Raw genomic sequence first — 15,369 nt, 5'->3', positions numbered from 1 at the left:
AATAATCTTGTAGGGTTATAGTTTAGTCTGTGGCCGCTAGCGGAAAATGCACCTGTTATGTGACGTCACTTCAGGTGCCTGCGTGTCACCTGTTGGAGGGTGTTTTTAAATAATGTTTTGTACGCGTGTCCGTTGCAATGTAACGGCTGGATTGATTTTGATGGTGCTTTTTTAGAGATGTTTGATATATTTTCTTTGAATAGTGTACCTATATTTCAATGTGTTTATAAGATGTATTCATTTCAAACATGTGTTTAAAATATAATAAAATTAAATGTATGTGAGTAGGTAAATGATAAAATTAGGCATCAAAAATATTACATTTCTTATTAATTTTAGACTTACAATACCTTTGTGAAATTGAGCTATTGCAATCTACAAGCACAAACAAATTGAAACGCAGGAAAACATGCAAAAAATAACAACTCATAATTTTCCAAAGCCCTATGTTTTGCAAATATTAAGAAAGTTTTTTTGAGGCTTCCGACCTCAAACAAAAACAAAACGAACGGAAAGAACCCCTTCAATTACTTGATAATTTCACCGTCTTTCTGTCAAAGCTGTTTTAATTGTGAAACGTCAAAAATAAAGAAATTCGAAAAATATATTTTAATGTTAAAATACAAATAGTTTACTTTAAAAATTATAAATAGTAGTTATATTTTTAAGATGCGACTAAATAAACATCGCGTCGTTTTTACTATTCTTTCGTATTTTAAAAATAACGTTTAATACACTACACAATATAATATCGTACAGTTCATGGCGTAGCTTTATTTCAATCAGACAAAATTACATTGTATTATAATATAAAGTCAAATATATTGCTTATTTTTTTATTCTTGGTATAATTCTTCAACCAAATACAAAGATGTTACGCAAACCAAATCAAAAATATTGTTCCTGTTTCTAATACGACACTCTTACTTATACATTTCTCATACAAGATACATTTTTATTTTTAACACAGTCACTCGAAATACCAAATATTCTTAACACGTCAAATACCTAAAATATTCCAATAGTTTACCCGTAACCCACACTTTATTACATAAAACACAACACAATTAATCAAACCTTACAAAAAATATATATACGTAATCGAACTTCCGTTATAGAGGAACTTAAACAGAAATAAACAAAGAAATATTCCTAGATTGTCTCACATCAAACAGTTAAATGCTGTACCTGTTATGTGCTTCCGCGACTGTCATTTAATAAATAGCAAGTTAGTAACACTATAGATACAAAGTGTAAAACAAAGTCGCTTCCTTATGTGTGCTTAGGTCTTGTGAACTTCGAACGAATTTCGATACTATTTTTAATAGATAGAGTCACCCTCGAAGTTTGTAAAATAATAATAAGATCGTAAATTATTAATAAATCTGATGTTTTATGCGAAAAGAATCTCAACTGAGAAACGGGAAACATACACAATAGAACGCTTACAAAATGTAGAGACTATGAAAATGACAGATTTTTAAGGTGAAAAAAAAAACCAAATCAACTGACTATTTTTAATATTAAAAAAATAGTCAGTTCATTTAAAAATAATAACAACAATGTAATCATTTGTATGACATATGGTTATAAGTACAATTTAAAGATAGAGACCACATTTTAGCACACTGTAGAGAATATAAAATTTTAATAAGTGTTATGGTAGTATGTTAACCGCTATTAAAATATTCAATAAATTATATACAATTACCACTATTAAAACACAAAGCAGTAGTAAACGATCGTGTGACAGACTAAAACAATGAGTTTAATTAATTTCAATGAAACAATTAAGACTTGCGAAAAATTAGCAATTTTAGACTAACAATATGCCTCTATCTCAATGACAATAAAACGACAACAAACATAACTGCAGTAAAATTACTACATAATGCGCATTATACTAAGCTTTCATAAAGCTTTTATTTATCAAACATACAACTTCCTATTAGTGTCGATTTTCCACACATACAAGTCAGTTAACAATTTCGCAAAGAACAGATAACAGCATAACATTCCCGTATCGATCATTACCAAGTTTAATTAATATACACTAAATAAACGTACGTAATCAACGCAGAAGTTTCCTGACAATAATAAGTTTGGTAAAGAAGTGATTTTCCTAAAGGATACGTATGTAGGGCACGCCACTTCACATCGGTTGTCTTACCAAAATTCGAGTGACCTGAGTGCGCACATAGACAAAACCACCCCGTACGTACACACACACACACGCGCACCGCCCCCGGTTCGAGCTTTAAGCTTTAGTATCGGGCGGACCGCCGTGGAGAGCGACGTGTCGTAGCCGACGGGATCGAGAGCCGCGTGTGTTGTGTTTTGAAAAATTTTTGAATGATAAATTGCCTGTGATGTGTGTGCTGTGTAATGGAATGTGATTTATATGGATAAGGTGAGCTATTTATAAGCAATGAGAGCGAAAAGTGTTAACACGTAATTATGGAAAATCGTGGAAAATGTGGGAAAATTTTTCTATTTATAATTAGTGTGCAAAATACTTGAAATGTTGTACTATTTTATAAAGCACATAACGTTGATTTATTCAATTAATTAATTATTTCTCACGGAGTAATTAACGCTTTTGCTGCAGAGCAAGTTTTAAGCTTTGATTTTGCACTACTCTACGAAGCGTTTTCTAAATTATTTTTTTCTTTAAAATTATATATTATAATTTTCACATTATATTTCATTTCATTAGGCTGGTACTAAAATACTGAATACTAAAATTAAACTACATAACTATTACTATACGACTCTATGTAGAGCAAAAAAATAATCCAGAATGTATTTTCGGTAGTAGCTTTTATACGTGACTGCTAAAAAATTAAAATAGAATTGAAGATGATATCAATTTATAACTCTACGTCGTCTCTACATCGAATCAGTAGTTTCGACAGTACACAATTATGTTATTACAAACTAATAATATCTATAGTTTTAACTGCAATTGGTTGAGTATTATTATTATTTATTAATAATGCTACATATTATATTGTGATAAATTGAAAAATATCTATAAAATATAATAGCAAAAACTTAAGTATTTATCGCCGAAACAAAATACATATTATTTTGACTGATGAAAAGGTCGGTTATCGTATTTATGACTTTAAAATAATATGAAATTCATACAAATTGTACAGTCAAAGGTTATGATGATTTATATATTTAACGCTTTATGATAGCGTAAATTTTGTACAATTTATATTTATATGTGAAAAAGATATTAACTGTATTTTGTTAATCTCTACTTTTGTATTTTAAAGGGGAAAGATTTAATTGTTTGTTGCGATTTAACTCGAAAAGTAGTTTAAACTTCTTTTCCGATAAGAAAGCTACATCTTTTACTTTATTATTTCTTCTTATTATACTCGGGCGAAACAGGGACAAACAGCTAGTTTTATAAAATCTTATCAATATCAATTTTAAAACAATTTATATACTCGAAAATATCATGCAGTCGTTTTCAACTTTAGTGTATACAAAATCTTTAAAATACAGTTTTGTATGAAAATATAGAGAAGCCAACAAACTATTAATAACTAGGTAATCCATAATAAAGTAAATGCAAAATCTGTATATTACGCGTTCGCGGCTAAACCAAAATCGATTAGGGCGAAATTTAAATAAATAGTTGACGACATAAGGTCGAACACATGTTTCATTTTTTGCAATTATGAATCCCTAAAGGGTTGGAATAGGGGATGAAAGTTTAAGCCGGTGGGTGAAACCGCGGAACACAGCTAGTGACGCCTTATAAAGAGCCCTAAACATATAAAAATCTCCTTTTCTTATACAAGGCAAAAGCACTAAAAATACGTTTTAAGATTTGGTAAAAAATAGAGCTTATAGTATAATATGTAGAGCGTTAACGCTTCTTTTACATTTAATTGATTTAAAGCTATTTCGTATTTTCAGGTTTATTGGATAAATATTTTTATTATTGAAAAGGTATGAATGTTTCTAGAAATCTCAAATTAAAACGGGCGAAGTCGCGGTTCATGAGGTTGTAAATATAACCTTAATTACATAATATTATAATACCTCAACTAAACGTGATGTTTCGAAAACTTAAGTCTAGCGTACTCATGTTATTTTCAATGTATATAAACTTTATACACCTTTAGATCTTAGTTAGAAAATTCTAATAAAATTTACTATATATATATATATTACATACATATTACCTTAGTTTAGAATAAGAATTTAATTACTTAAATGATTAATCTTATCATAATCTTGTAATACGTAATGATATAGAAATCTAATTAGTAACGAAAGTCATTAAGAGCCTAAAAGGTCATGAATGAAAACATTTAAATTCACAACCATACCTAATTATTAAGCAAAGCCGTTACATAGCAATCGAGTATCAAACACACGGAATTTCGCATTTACTCGCGGGGCACTCAAACGACAGCTGCTTGATGCAAATGGCGACTTATAAAATGTAAATTTGTTCAATTCCACAGGCTTCCTTGAATTTTAATATCTTTATTAGAAAATAGGCTTACACTACAAGGGGTTTGTACGCGGCTATAAACGTCGGGTGTAATTTAACAAGGAATTATGAAAACAAAGGACTATGAAACATTGTAAAGTTAAATATTTAAATAACATTTTAAAATCTTTCTCTTGTACCATTTGACAAGTTTTAAGGGAAAAAAGCTATAAAAGTATTATAATTTGGCGCCAAATCGTATTTTCAAATAGTTATGCTCTACCTAATCCCTTTCTTTTACAAAAACAAAAAAAAAATACGAAAAACTATAATTAAATAACAAATATTTATTTTCTGGCGTAGGAAATAACTGAAAATAGAAAAAACTGTACGAATGTATTATTAAAAATAGATATATCGCATTAAAAATGCTAATTAATCACCGTAAAATGAAATACAATAAATAACTACTGTTTAACATACAAATTATATTTACGTGAACGATAATATTAATTACGAATTATTTTAATTGAACTCGATCACTATTAATTACACTAAAGGTGTTATTATAAGCATACATTTATCTGTAATTGTTTGCTTAATTTTAAAATTGGACAAAAGATTGTTATAAAGCTTATTTACGAAATTATGAATGCATAGTCAAAACAGTCTTAAGATAAATAAAAATAAAAATATTTTTTGTACATTAATATTCAATATAAAAAAAGCAGTTGCTAGAATTAATTCTTACAATATATACGAGCTTTCACTATTCCTTAAGGCAAATAAAACATTATATTAGTTTAGACATAATACAAAATAATAGGTATATTAAGAAAATCACAGTAAATTCAAATTCAAATTCAAATTTCTTTATTTGCAGAATGTAGAATTACAAAGATGTTATGTAGGTACAGATAATATAGATTCTTAAACTACTACTATTTTTAAATTCATTAATTACGAAGTAATATAGAAACTAATTAACAAAATCCTATTTTCTAAGATTCCTGTGGATTCGAACCCGTGACCTTCCACAACGCCAAGCCATCGATTTAAATAAACCGAATTAAATACATCCGTGATTCAACGGTTATTTTCGTTCGAGCTTACGTAAATCTTAGCTTTAATTTTAATGAGTACGTGTGTGCAGTATGCTTTATAATTAGGGTTGCCAGATTAATTAATGACTATAGTTGTTTATTGGTTGTGTTGTCATGTTAAACATAATATTATTTCGCAGTCGATACCACATGAAGTTTATACATATACAGAATAGTGAAGATAAATATTATGTTATGTGACGTCAGAATATCTAATTCCTTCCTAATTTATAACATTATTAGATATTTTAAATTTACTCTTAGCTCGAGGTTATGCGTACAAGGTAATATTCATACCAAGAAAACCACGGGCAGAAAGCTAGTTGCAAATATAATTGGAATTATATGTATTGTTATTTCGTTAATTATAGCAGTGGTAACCCTAACTTAAACGTATAACTCAAACGCGAAATTGTTTCGTATGGCGTGTACAGGATTCTGTAAGATGTTTATATTCGTTGTCTAACCGACTTTTAAAATGGAGGAAGTGGTTAATGTAACGTGAAGATAACTAATCATAAACTACAGTCGAGTTTGTTTGATCATACGAATCTCTCTTATTAAAAATTGGATATGAAAAATTTGAATAAACTAAAATATATACCATACATTGCATTCATTAGGTACTGTATACAGTTCATTAAGACTGCAACTGTTAGGCTTGATAAAATATAACTGCTTTTTTCCTTCTTATGTATTTCATTCATCAAAACTATGAGTATTTAAACACTAAATTCACATTTTTTAATTAACGTCACGACACACAGAAAAATTACAAATAAATTTGGAGTGGCATGAAATCAAAAATATTAAAATTACAACTACAATAATATGTGTTTATGTTAAAATATGATTTTAATTGTGGTGTGTGACTTGCTCGTATTGTTCACTACATTTGTGCATTTCTAAATGGTTTAAAAACTTTACACTTTCAGCTTAAAACGATATATATAAAACTCAAAGGTGACTGATATAGTGATCTATCAACGCACAGCCCAAACCACTGGACGTATCGGGCTGAAATTTGGCATGCAGGTAGATGTTAGGACGTAGGCATCCGCTAAGAAAGGATTTCCCGAAATCCTTGCGGGAACGAGGAAAAACGGGGATGCACGTACAAAGTCGTGGGCGGAAGCTAGTTCATATATAATCATAAATGTTTAGTTCGCAATGCAATTCATTAGTATATTTGTGTCACACGTGACTTCACTCTAAATCACTCGTACCGCATCCAATTCCTTGTTTTCGTGGAGTAAACTCGTAAATACTTAGAGATAGACTTTGGCAGCGAAACACTAAATATTTAGTGGATATTATTGATGGACTAGAACTGCGGTTCTGTGGTTAGAGCAGCATAATTGAGTTACTATGTTCAATCATGCGGAACTTAAAATATTTGTAAAGTATACAATAATTATAGGGCATAGTTATCTATTTGTAAAGAAAATTAAGGTCAATGAATGCATTGATTTCATGGTAGTTTCTTTTTAATCACATCTGTTATAAAGACGAATATTTTTTTTGTATGTTTGCATTGGATAATATTGTATAAAATAACACGAGACCTTTAAAGCTTAATTCAAAATTTATATATTTTTTTTTGTATTACGGTCAAGCTTGTTAAATATAGAGTCAAAAACGGTTTTTTGAGCGTAATTATTTCGAAAGTCTATGCTATTAAAAGCCTAATATTACCTTTAAATCTCCTGTTCTAGTCTCAATAATAAATTTATTTGAAAACCATTTATTTAACAATCACCAAAAACTATATTTGCACCACACATCGTTAAACGTGTAAACACAATTGGAAAAATGATTCGCGAATGAATTGTAAACTCTTCACTCCGATAAAACACAAGCCCAAACATATTGGAAGCAAAATAAAGCACATAAATCACAAAGAACTTTTAAAAGTATGAAAAATCAATCAGAAACTTACCCGGCAGCGTTTAAATGCAAATGTATGAGCACTTTGCGAAATTGCTTCCAAGCTTACTATGTCACTGAAGTATTTCGAGTTTTATTTGACAAAACGCATTACTTTACTTTTATTGTTATGAATTTACTGTTTTATTAAATGTTATTGTTATTGCAATAGAATTTCTTATCGAGTTAATTGTATTAAAATATTGAAAACCTATTGAAAAAGGCACTCAAAAAAAATATTCTTGTAATTTTATTAAAATATTGATTTAATTGCATGAATTACCACTGAAAGGATACAAGTCTATAAGAATACACTATTTATGAACACCATACTTTATAGGACGTGTAGCTTTCATCAAAATAATTTCCATCCATTGAAAAACTAAATAAATAAAGATAAACTGAAAATTTCGCTTGATATTTTCAATTTTACGTTGTAATTGAACGACTCTACCATATCAACAAGACGTAATCACAAAGCTACTGTTAATTGAAATTGACATAATATTGTGTCGCAACAAGCAAGTCTTTGTTTTTCTGGTACGTTACATACGTCACTGCCAAGCATCATAAAAATTGGTTCAGAGGTTTTAGCGTGAAAGAGCTACAAACTTACATCTATACATCTTGCTTCCACGTGTATAATACACAGCATTACAAGTAGGTTATACGTAATAAAGCATCTTAGAAAAGCACTCCAAAGACTGGACACAAAATCAAGGCTGCTCCAAAATGCATCAAACCATTATCAACTCTTTTAAGTACATTCCATGCACTATTCAGGAGGCTCCAGCTGGTAAGCTAGATGAGTTTTATACATTTTAAATTTTCGGACTTAAAGCCGCTGAATTTAAACTGCTTTCTGCTTCGGAATACTTCACAAGTTTTGGCGAGTGCTGATAAACTTGCTCGAAATTATCTTTAGGCCTTTCAATCTTGGAGTTGTTTGCTATACTTACTCTAGCTTTGCGTCAGGACTTTGATCGAGGTTTCTGTTTAAATAATATACTTGTAGAGGCTTGTACTCTGTAAGAAAAGTTGATTTTTGAACGCATGTTTGCCAAGGTCTTCTTACAAGTTTAAGGAAAGTCGGTTTATCGTCGTGTAAGGGTAGAAACTGGCAGAAATATTTACTTCTGCATATACCTACACTATCTAGCAACATAATAGTGAAAGTTGTGATATAAGTGACTATCAGTAGTTGCGACACTGTTTGCTGTCCGCAGTGTGGTAAAAGTAAATACTCATCGAAACGAGATGTTTTAACAGGGTAAAAGGTCTATCTCCATTCAAAAAAATGTGAATAAAGACAATCAACCAAACAAACACATGATCTCGTGTATAATATTTAGTAAATACAGCATGAATATGGAGCAATGGCAATATCAAAATTGAATTTATCACCTACTAATATTCCTTCGCAGTCACGATTAGTCGACTATTCGTAGACGAAATTGGCTATAATTTATTAGATGATAGCTTATTCAACAATTTTACAAAAAACGCATGTGCCGCCGTTTCCTCGCCAAGCCAACACCACATTGCCTCGCGCGGCAAATGCTTCGCGAGGATGCTTGCTCTGCGCCTATTGTATAATAATCGATGCATCAACCGACTCCCGGGAGTTTTTATGCTGATTCAATACTTTACTAACCCCTTTATATTACTCGTTAGCCGCAAAATTGCTGAGTCATTACATCATATTACATCGATCTTAATAATGTTCAGTTTTCACTCATAATCACTGTTCTTGACGTATATTTATCATGCTGGGCTAATTACTGAAGTTCTTATGTAATACTTACGTTAGTACAAGTGTTAGATACTCAATACTCATATATTACAAGGTACATAGGGTCCTAAGTTCGATTACGAAAGGACTAATAAATATATAATAGTTTATATAGTTTAAAAGAAAACACGCTTAAACTCATGAAATTATTGAATTATTACAGATCCCTGAATAGTGTACAAAATTTTAATTAAATCTGTGTTAAAGTGGGTCAAAATAGAATCTAAAAGACAGTTACATTCAAAAATACAAGTCAAGAATGTGAACAACAGGTAAACATTAAAAAATATTCATATTAAAATGAGTATTTCCAAAAATAGACAACATAGAGCAATTTAAAAATGATATTAAAGTAGATCTCTCGTATGATATCAAAAATGAACTGAAAAACGTTAAGAATAGAACCTCCTACGCACACATATAGTGTACACCCACTGCTTGCATCAAGGCCTGGTTTCAGAGCTTTCTGTAAAGTCACTGATAACCTTATTTAACTATTTTTGACTGATATTTTCATAGTTGTAAGTATTAAAAGCTATGAATGTGGAAGGTGTTAAACAGTTTATACTATAGTAACGTAATATACTGTTGACGTATAGTCGTTTAGCTACTATTATGTATTCTGTGGTATAGTATTAAATTGTTAAGTCATGATCAAAATTACATATTGTTACATTCATTTTTATAGGATTTTTCCTAGCTGAAAGCTGATGTCACAGAGAGTATGAGTAATTTTAAAATTGTGATGAGATAAGAATATATTTCATAAAATATTAATAAAAATAAAAAATAATTCGTAAAAGTGATCTGTTAATACACACAAATATAACAACAATACGAAACAAAGACACATTAAATGCCATCAGATATTAAAACTGAATAAAGGTCAAAAAGCTAGTTAGCGCTGGTATTTGAGAAATTAATTTGTCTTGACAATTATACCTTTAAAGGCTTTGATAAAAATCGAATTGGAACATTTCCCCGGGTTTCCGGTAATTTGTACTCAAGAGTATTTTAGTTTTAGTAGTTAACTTTACTATTAGTAATTTAGTAGTATTGTAATCACTACATAGTATAAAACAAAGTCGCTTTCTCTGTCCCATTGTCCCTATTTGTATGCTTACATCTTTAAAACTACGCAACGGATTTTAATGCGGTTTTTTTAATAGATAGAGCGATTCAAGAGGAAGGTTTTAGTATATAATTTATTAGGTTTTAGACGAAGCGGGCAAAGCCGCGGGCGGTAAGCTAGTATAGTCTAAACTAGGATTTTTACGTTAACATTGTATTGTATTGTATAATGTATTATGTTTGTTTGCGTATTAAAATATAAAACATGAATTTTCTATAATATTTTTATATGTAGGCAAGTTTCTTTAAAAATGATGACGTAATACTTGGTTTTTTCACATGGTAATAAAAGTCATAGAATATGAATATAAGTTATTTTTTATCGTACTTAATTATATTGTGTACAACCGTGAGTCATGTCAGTATACGCAATAATATATTTACTGACAAAAATTTGCAGTTAACTTCGAAAAACTGTTTTTCCAATACTATTCAGAAATAAACATATTTTTATATCGATTTTAATGACCAAAAAAAAACCAGAAATATAATGTGTTAAACTGATCCCCTTTCACATACGCGTTTCTGTAAAAAGACACGTTTAAATATTATATTAGTAGTTTAATGTAATATCTATAGTAAAAACGAATACTGCTAGTTATAAAAATAATCGGCGTATTACCCGTGGTCCCCCTGCTATGTCCCCCTGTGGGTCTACGGGTAATATTTTTTCCCCGTGGACCCACTGCTATTGAATGATATGACAGTGGGTCTACGGGCACTGGGAATAAAAGTACTTTTTACCCGTGGTCCCCCGCTACCATGCTTTGACCATTATAGAAACAGGATTATTATATTATCTACACTTCCAGGTTTATGTCCTGCGTAATTATTTCGATTTACAGTTACTTTCGAATAGTTTCAGTTGCGGGTATGAGATTTACCTTTAATCTATATTAATAATATTGTGAAGTTGAAAATTTATTTTCCAAACTGCAATACAACATATAAATACAAAATATACGAAACTAGCTGACCCGACATGGCCGTTATTTTTTCGCATTTGCATATTTTTTTTTTGTTTGGAAAATAAATTTTCAACTTCACAATATTAATATAGATTTAAGGTAAATCTGATATCCGCAACTGAAACTATTCGAAACTAACTGTAAATCGAAATAATTACGCAGGACATAAACCAGGAAGTGTAGATAATATAATAATCCTGTTTCTATAATGGTCAAAGCATGGTAGCGGGGGACCACGGGTAAAAAGTTCTTTTATTCCCAGTGCCCGTAGACCCACTGTCATATCATTCTATAGCAGTGGGTCCACGGGGAAAAAATATTACCCGTAGACCCACAGGGGGACACAACGGGGGGACCACGGGTAATACGCCAAATAATCATGATTCGTTCAATGACAGCGTGCGAGTAATCTATAGAAATCTATGACCCATTTCTTTAAATAGATTTTACGTATATTGTCGAACTATGAAATTATTATACTGTGAATATAATTTTTTATGTCTATGGTATAAGAATAGTTCACGCTATCACGCGACAAACGTACTTTAGACCCTCTTCCTATTATAGATTTTCCATTATGGTTTTCACGTAAATATTATGTAAACTGCTGAAGAGTTTGTTTGTTTGTTTGAACGCGCTAATCTCAGGAAGTAATGGTCCGATTTGAAAAATTCTTTGGGTTTTAGATAGCCCATTTATCGAGGAAGGCTATAATGTATCATCTCGCTAAGACCAACAGGAGCGGTGCACTGCGGGTGAAACCGCACAGCTAGTATTTTATATAATTTTGTCTGTATGTAAGTCTGTTTGTATCATACGAATTTACAAAATACTCTTATTGACGAATTAGGTTAGTTAGTAAATAAATCGCCATTTCCATCCGTTAAAAAGCGAAAATTTCCCGTTGTACACCTTAGGGCTCTACATAAATCAAAATATGAGAAAAAATAAAATTAAACAATTATTTATTTTTCTAAATCCATTGTGACTACTCTTAATTAAGATACTACGTTATAAACTCAAGTAAATACAAAGTTACATAAAAACTGTATCGATATATTTCCCTAAGGTCAAACAGAAATAACGATATTATTTATCGTAATATTTTACTGAAATGAAAATTTAATTATATCCATTAATGAATGCAGCTATATTTAATATTTTAAATTGGATTTCAGAAGGTCAGGCTGAAATTTGCTTTGTGTTTATGTTTTTAATTTTAAAAAATTGCGAGAGAAAATTAAATTTCAAAGTGTTATCAGTGTTTTTAATATGTTTTTGATGTTTAAAAATTCAATCTGTATTTTGGGGAGATATATTTTATTGTATGTTTGCTGTGTACACACACAGCAAAGTGTATGTAGTATATTTTGTACCCGAATTCGTAAATATTTTCCTGCGTATTTTGTGATGTTAATGAATGATTTCATTTCTTTTCTCTTTATACCTATCTATCAAGAAAGAAGCATAATTTTGATGAAAAACAGCCAATTCAAATAATAGTCATAATAGATAGTAATCTTATATATAAAAATGAATCGCAAAATGTGTTGGTAAGCGCATAACTCGAGAACGGCTGAACCGATTTCGATAATTCTTTTTTTATTATATTCCTTGAAGTACGAGGATGGCTTTTATGTAGAGAAAACGTAAACATGTACCACGGGCGAAGCCGGGGCGGACCCCTAGTAATATATCAAATAGATAGAATTATAGTTTGTAAATATATGCATTGAAATTAATAATGTTTATAAACTAGTGTTTGAAATGAAATATTTAAAACGAACAAAAATTTCACGGAAATCAACTTTCAATAACAAGAATATGCTTCGGTACAGACGTACTACTTCGTGGTGCCAATCGAATGAAACTAGAAGCAACTAATGAGTATTTACAAACAAGCCGGGGCGGACCGCTAGTAATAGATATAAATAATATCTAGTATTGATTTCCATCACCGTAATACATAATTTTGAACTTTCCTAGCTTTTAAGTCTTGAAAACGTCAAATTAAAATGTAAAAATATGTTTAATTTTGAAATGTAAAGTTCTTACGTTTCATATATTATAATAATTCATTCTTTTTGAATAAAACGCGAATAAAATATGGAAGCTTGTAAGGTAAAATTATTCTAATTGTGAATAATGCATATCTTAAATGTCTGAAACATAAAATATGGGATAAGCCACTTGCATATAACCATTCTTTATATTAAAAGAGCAGAGTCAGTGCATTAAGACTGATGCTCTATATAAAAAGTTAGGTTTTGATACACGAGCGGGTCAAACGCGGCGTTTTTGGCTCATTATTATTAATTGAGGTTTGTTGAAACTTCGTTTGATAATTTCGTAAGTAATTCTTCATCTTCTTTACCGAAAATTCTGTCATAATACTTGTATAAATTTTCAGTACATACCATAGTAGACTATTTATAAGTGTTTTTTTTATATATAATATTATAATTAATCTTTATATTTCCTGTGCTTGAAATCGAACTTTAATGCTAAGCAAGATCGCACCACTGCACTATTAGACGAAATAAACGCTCAAAAATGTGAGACGTCATGGGACGCCCGGCAGATGTGAAACATCGACATTATTTTGTACGACGAATTTAGTGAAAACACTACTGCATATAGATTAGTATACAGTTAGACCATCTTGTTGCGTGCGGCATGCGTCGCCACGCCAGAAATCGGTTTTACGTGCGCCTAGATGTTCCACATCAACATTAGTTCAACGTTATTTAACGCTCGTGTATAGATAGCCTAACTGAATTTTTCAAATGCACTAAATCTGGGTCAAGTCTTAAGCTCATGTTCTATCCACTCACATGACTCAGTTAATTGTAATTTTTAATTTTATTTTGCATTATCGCCTACACTTTAATTTGAGAGTGTCATCCATACTAATATTATAAATGCGAAAGTAACTCTGTCTGTCTGTCTGTTACTCAATCACGCCTAAACTACTGAACCAATTTGCATGAAATTTGGTATGGAGATATTTTGATACCCGAGAAAGGACATAGGCTACTTTTTATTGTGAGATATGTACCACGGGCGAAGCCGGGGCGGACCGCTAGTATCATTATAAATGAGAACTTAAGATAATGTGCTACGACTTATTTGTGGTCTTAGTAAATTCTATTACTATGTACCTATTATTTGTTATAAAAAATGTAAACAATTATCGTAGGTAATGCAAATGATTTACTGTTTAAAGAAATGATATCTATAGTTATCTGTCTTTAATAAAGTGATGGTGATTTTTACGTTGGTTTGGACGTGCTAATCTTGGGAATAACTGGACCGATTTCATAAAATTCTTGCATCCTTGGATATTTACGTCATCCTTAGGTCATATTATGACTTAAGGTATAAATTTATCACAGGCAAAGCTGTAGCCCGCTTATATACTAGCTATATTTAAAGAAGTCTGTATATATGAAAACTAGTGCGAAATAATATTATGGATGAAAAATATTAAAAAGAGATACGATTTATATTTTTATTTTCAATGCCATTAAAAATAGGTCATGAAGAGAATGCCACATTATCACTAAGCAACATTTATTTAGGTTAAATTATATTAATCATTGTGAAAATTCCATTAGCAAATGTGAATCTGAAAGTTTGTCTGTCTGTTAAACTTTTTCGACTAAATAATTGTACCCCTTTGGAATGAAATGGTAATATGTAGTTGAAAAGCCAAGGTAAAACTTTTTTTTCATTATGCTTGTAATATGGAATGAAATAAATGAAATTATTGCTCGTGGTTTTGTCTGCGTAAACCCGCGGGACATAGTAAGTATATAAGAGTGAAATCTATTATGTATCTGATTTATTTGTAACTTTACATTGATATACAAAATACCGATAATGATCATAACAGGAGAAGTTATATAACACAATTATTTATCATGCAACCCATTAATTTGGTATCAAAGTGGATATTATAATAGATTATCATTGTCATTAGTGATCGAC

The 15,369-nt window shown here is 30.4% G+C and overlaps 1 protein-coding gene across 1 annotated transcript in view; it reads left to right on the top strand.

The window, feature by feature from the left end:
• The first annotated feature begins 1,679 nt into the window (after positions 1-1,679).
• nrm (neuromusculin) overlaps positions 1,680-15,369 on the top strand; it is a 385,531-nt gene continuing 371,841 nt past the window's right edge. Inside the window, exon 1 of the mRNA XM_090117221.1 lies at positions 1,680-2,410. The gene's annotated coding sequence lies outside the window, so the exon portion shown is untranslated. The remainder of the gene's footprint in view (positions 2,411-15,369) is intronic.

The sequence above is a fragment of the Colias eurytheme genome, chromosome 27 (assembly GCF_061535395.1).
Source record: "Colias eurytheme isolate Ceu_HAF_F1 chromosome 27, ilColEury1 Martin Lab GWU primary, whole genome shotgun sequence".
Lineage (NCBI taxonomy): Eukaryota > Metazoa > Arthropoda > Insecta > Lepidoptera > Pieridae > Colias > Colias eurytheme.
Note: the sequence above shows the minus strand (reverse complement) of the source record. Positions and strands in the feature narration are given on the sequence as shown.